The following is a 6,000-nucleotide window of genomic DNA, read 5'->3' as shown; positions in this document are numbered from 1 at the left end:
TTTTTAAACAGCAAAGCAGGAGCAAGCTTTGTTTTCCAGGGTTTGCAGTCAACTGGGCTCCCTTGCCACCCAGGCTCCCAGTGAGCTACTGAGAAGATGTGGCTGCCAGCACACTCCTAGGTGGTGACCTCTGATGAATCCTCCTCTGCCTCACCCTCTTTCACCCCATTCACGGCTTCAAGAACCTGAAAGCATGGTTCCCCTTGAATCCTAGAGTAGAGTGGGAGTGTGGGAGCCTTGTGTATTCTGGGGGAAGAACCTGGGCTCCTGCACTGGATGCCCCAGCTTCCCATTTGAAGCCTCCATGAGGCCATTGGACCCTGCTGCTTGTCCCAGGGATTCCTTTCATTCCTACCATCAGGTCACCGGCCAGAGACCACAGCAGCACACACCACAGGCTGCGTGGTATCAGACACCAGCTGCTTTATTGAGCACCAGATTTTGCCTGGTTTCTGTTCTCGCGACTAAAAGGCTCAGGGGTCACTCCAGTTAAACTGGGCTAACTCAGCTGCATGAAATAACCACACAAGAGACACAAATGCCTTTTTCTTTAGGGTCGCTGTGATGGCTCCTCTGATCTTAAGGGTCTGAAGGAAGAGAGAGAGAGCCAGAGCACGTGCTGACCCCTTTTATTGAGGGAAGCTATTCAAATGAGGCAAGGGGTCAGGTTTCAGGGGGCTGAGTATCTTCATGATGTCCACTGTCAGCAGGTTGACTGACACCTGGGTAGGCCACACCCAAGGGCACAGTAAGAGAAGGGGACACACACAAGGCACTTCCATGGAAGATTCTATCCTAAACAGAGCAAGGGGTTATATTACAAAGGAACATGTGAGCGTAGCTTCACCCTTGGGGCTGTAGCAAGACACACCCATGCACAAGACAGCGACCCTCGCACCCAAGAAGGGTGGGGAAAGCTCAGCCACATTTCTGCAACTGAGCGCCTCAGCACCCAGCAGGGGAGTGTAACCCAGTCACGTGTAAGGTTGGTCTCCCACATATTCCCCCTTTCTTAATATAAAAAAAAAAAAATGTAACTGGGAAATTTTCTTTCAGTCACTTGACTCTTGGTTCAAGGTCATCATGAACTGCTATTGAGACACAAAAAGAATTAGTAGAAAACATATCATCTTCACAACACAATTAGTAGAAAACATATCATCTTCATAACACAATCAACACAATAATCCAGATTATTATTACTTCGCCAAACACTCATCAGAAGATTTTTAATCTTTTTCCAATTTTATTGGTATGCATTGTGTTTGGCCATAGTAACAGACATTTTCATTGCCATGGCATTTAGGCCTCTCCATAAACCACAGAGCAAAGGCCTCACTCACATTATTCATTACATTGTCTTCTAGAACATCATTACTTAGTTCTCATCCTTCCATCAGCACTTATCTGACCATGAAGGATTTTGGAAGTAATTTAAGTCAAACATTAAGAAAATCCATCCATTGTAAGTTTTAAGACATAGCCACAAAGGCTGCAATTGAATAAGTAAGGAATAATATTTAAAGTAGTCACTTCAGCGATTGAGACCAGCAGTTTGCCTAGGTCTGGTCAATTGACATATGCCTGTTTTAAAGCCTGAATATTAACTTCATCATATTATATAGCTCTGTAATATTAGCTGGCAATAACTAATGGTGCAATAAGTCGTATTTTTACAGGCTACAGGGTATTTATCCTTTTTACTCTTAACTCTCACATTTAAGAGTTAATTAGGTCTGTCAGTAATATAAATACTCTTGGAAAAATCTATTTTAATAATCTTTCCAACAATTGTCCATATGGGTAAATCTAGTCTTAGTCACTAAAGTCCAGCATAATTAGCTGGCTTGGGTTTCTCGTCTGCTGTATCGCATACATTCCTGTCACTGATGTGGTCAATTTGTTGCTCAGCTACTTTGGCTACCTAAGTCACGGGAGCTGGTGATAACTGGCTGGAGACAAACCTCAAATTGACATCTAGTAGCTCAGTTTCTTTTTGGAATGCACACAACTATTATAGGGTTTGAGTGGGGCATGCCCGTCAGTCATATATAAGCAAGATAATATCCATAAGCCAATCATCTTTTGCCTAATGTAACCATACTGTGAGGAAACTCTAAATGCTCGTAGCTGTTAAGTTGCAACTGAAGGCTATTCTATCATTTCCTCCTGTTTATTAAATTTATTGCTAAAGGAGAACCCTGATGAGAGAAGAAAGGAAAAGGGAAAAAGCATAGAAAAAAAATGGGAATCAAGAAAGAGAAAAGCATCCAGACACGGCCCACTCCTGTAGCTGCAGTTGTCTCCTGCTGTGTGAGCAGCCAGTCACTATTGACTAGGTCTCTGTCTGTCACTTGGGTTCTGATCTGAGCTGGATGTGGGGAGTAAAGCAGCCATGGGGCAGGAGACCTTTCTCAGAAGGGGTAAAGAATTAGGCCTTTGTACCAGTATGGGGGGGGGGTAAGATTCTGTGCCTCACTTCTGTTGGCCCCCAAATTTTCTCCTGATGGCCCCTCTGCAACTGTGCCTGCCTTAGGTTGTCCCTCCCTTGAGGAATCTTACCCGTCATTGACTAAACAGCCATCCTCCGGGGCCAAACAGGGTGATGTGGAGTGTGCAAGGCATTGTCCAGAGAGGGCTCTCTATCTTCTTGATAGATAATGCCCCCATGGCCTCCACGCCAGCATTTACCTTAGGATCAGCAAACTCAGGTTTCTTCTCCATGGAGGACCCAGCTCACAGCACTGGGCTGGTGAGGCTGCGTTCAGGAAGGAAGGAGAAAGGTCATCAACAGACAAACAGTAATACTGTGACAAAGCCAAGAGACACAGATAGATGAAGAGAGTAGTACTAAGACTCAGGGCATGATCCCTCATAGATAACTGGCCCTTAGTTGGTGTTACTCACATCTGGTCCATAGCCGCCATCCATAAGGATGTGGAACAATCTGTTATTTCAACACTATCTTTTTCTCAAAAGATACTTCCATACAGTTTGTTTACCACAGAATCAATATATAGGTATAACTGACCATTACAGTCAGGACAATTAATCTAGTTTCATGGGTGGACTTTCCAGTCCACACTGCAAGACACATTAAAGATGGACCTGGGAAATGGGTCCATACAAGCCTTTTCATAATTTTTACTTACCTGACAAGCTCATGAAGCTGCATGGTTGTAAACTCTGTAGCTGGAAATTGACCTTCCTGGGCCAGGTTTCTCAGTCATTATCATGATGACTAGTTAAAACTCTCCTTTGATATCTGACTTAATTTATGAATCATGCTCAGTTACATTAAGACTCTCAATATTACAATTTAAGAAAAAACTTGAAATATTTGTAAAATCCAGTGTGTGTCTCTCTGGAGTCCTGTATTCCCCCCCTTTTTTTAATTTAATAAAATTGAGTAAAGGCTTGGCATAAGTCATAGTTTCATTAGTTTAAGTTATAGATAATAGTACAAATATTTAAATGATTAAGAATAGATTCACTTTTTATTGATTATTATAATTTTCCAAAATAGACTAGTCGATCCATCCTAACAATTTAGAAAGAACCCTCAATCTCTTTTTGAGAGAAGGTTTCAAAATATCTGTATATTTTAGAATATTATCTCTTAAATAGGTATCCCTTAATTGTCTTTAAAAAATATGATTAAGGTTATTTCCTAGTGTAGGGAGCACTATATGAATCTTACTGTATTTTTTATAGATAATAGGTCAAGCCAGAGAACTTTATATATAATATCAATGAATTTTTTAAGTTTGTAAACTTTATTGCTCAAAAGTAACATATAGCTTTAATTTGGAGAACTTCAGTCCTAACAAAATGTTTTTTAAATCTCATAATTATCTAACAAAAATGTAAGAATCAACAGTGTCTCAGTGTCTTACAATCAATCAAATTTAATCTCAAAGGACAATTGTCAAAATTGGGATCCAAGTTAGTAGTTCAATATATTTAGTGTTTAATGAACGATGTGAATTTATTTACCAAAATTAATCTTTGTCTTAAACAGTAAGAATTATTAGGCAATAAGGATCTTTAAGGAAATAAACTTACATTTTAATAGATGCTTATCATGTTAAAATATGGACAAAATCTTAGCTCACATCAATATAATCAAACTAGGAAAATAGTCTGAAATATCCTTGAATTAATAAGTTAAAATTTTTATAGTCAGTCCAGTATATATAAATCTTTTTTTAATTGTTCTAACTTTTTACATCATTGTTTAGATAATAATATAAAAATCTTTTTATTTAGGAAAATACTTTTATCATTGAAATATGATTATAAAGAACTTGTTTTACCCAAAAATGATTTCTTTCTTCTTTTTAGGATCCAATGTATGCTTTCTCTTTGTTGAAGCATCTTTTTCTTTTAGAATTTTTTTCTGGTTATACTTTGGAACAATTTCTGAAAACCTTAGAATCTATAAACAAATTATTGTACTTTGATAAGAAACATCAATGAAAATATAGCTAAATTTTTTAGATATTTTGTAGACAGAATTATATTTGTTTATCATCTTATGAGTTTGAACAATAACTTTGAGAATTAGAAACTACTTGAAGATTAAATTTTTACTTAAAAGCAAATTTATAGTAAATATATTTATCTCAAATATCTGTAACTGAAAAGACAAAGTATCTGATAAATGTACGTATAAAACGTAAATTATGGGGTTTCTGTGAAGAAAAACAATTAGGCATATATATTAACTAAACAATTAGACATGTGCTAATTATTTTATAGATTAACAAATATAGGTTATCTGAATATCTAGAAAAATATATATTAAGAATAAGGACATAACTTATAATTGTATTAACTTTATGCAACCATGTGGTTTTTAAAATACTTGGATCCATTTCAATTTATTTTTACTTAGGAGTGCACTCTTTTATGTGACGTCACTTTATGTAACTGAAATAAGATCCTTGCGTATACATATTTATTTTTTATAGTTAGGAATGAGAATAAAGATTTTGGGGTCATAACAGGAACAATGCCGGCTTTTGTTCCTGTGGCGAGCAAAAGCATCCCCATAACCTCCAAAATTAAAGTTAAATACAAACAAGCATGTTTGATATCTCTTATTAATAGAACATTATTTAGTAACACAACTATAGAGAAAAGTCAGGTTATTTAACTCAGAACTAACTTAAATTTAGGGCTGCAACACAGAAATCTGTGGAATTAAATTTTGACTGAAAAAGATATCTTTCTTTAACATTTACAGATAGGCATTCTTAAAAATATAGGCTCTGAGTAGCTCTGGTAGCAATCTGAAAGAGGAAGTACAGGTTAGTGGCTGGAAGGTGGGAGGGACTGTGGAAGAACCAATCAGAAGCCCACGAAAGTGTGGGAGGTGGGAACAGGAAGTCTGTTCTTCCTGCCAGGCACCTCATTGTTACCAGGGTGACGCAAACAACATGGAGTCTGCTGCCCATAGTCAGGGCAAAAGTTCCCCAAGTTTTCCTAGCCGATTGCATTTTGTTTGATTTTGTCTGCATTTTCCCCCGCCTGGCCAAGATCCTACTGTGGTAGCAGCTTGCTTTGTCTCTGCCACCTGCGGTTGCAACCTGTGTACTCCTGCATCCTGCACTTTTTTCTGTGGCATGTGGGTGCTCCAAAAGTTTTTTAGTGACAGACACCAGCATTACCATCAGATTAGTCTGTGTTCATCATTTAGGTCAAGTAATTTAAGGATTAAAAGCACTGCTGGCCCCTGGGGCTAGGACCCCATAGTGAGCAGCAAGCTGCAGCAGCTAAAGTCTCTTGTCCCCAGCAGCTGAATTATAGCCATTCTGATTCTAGGACAATCATGTAGCAAAAAGGTCAGTACATCCTTTTTGAGTATTGATGAAAACAATAGAAAATTGAAACTTATTTCTCTCCAGGTAAACATCACAACATTTTCTCTCCCTTTTTAATAACTATATTTATTTAGAATCTCTACAATTATACCCTGACATTAAAAATTTCAACGTC

The 6,000-nt window shown here is 37.9% G+C and overlaps 1 long non-coding RNA gene across 1 annotated transcript; it reads right to left on the bottom strand.

Annotated features, from left to right (window-relative positions):
* Nucleotides 1–539: 539 nt before the first annotated feature.
* LOC139704779 (uncharacterized) lies at nucleotides 540–4,476 on the bottom strand. Its single transcript, XR_011706773.1, has 2 exons — nucleotides 2,563–4,476; nucleotides 540–795 (listed from the first exon to the last, which is right to left on the bottom strand). It is a non-coding gene; the product is annotated as an uncharacterized lncRNA (long non-coding RNA).
* Between the last annotated feature and the right edge of the window lie 1,524 nt (nucleotides 4,477–6,000).

This window comes from Marmota flaviventris, chromosome 2 (assembly GCF_047511675.1).
Source record: "Marmota flaviventris isolate mMarFla1 chromosome 2, mMarFla1.hap1, whole genome shotgun sequence".
NCBI classification, from domain to species: Eukaryota; Metazoa; Chordata; class Mammalia; order Rodentia; family Sciuridae; genus Marmota; species Marmota flaviventris.
This window is presented reverse-complemented; position numbering and strand designations above follow the sequence as displayed.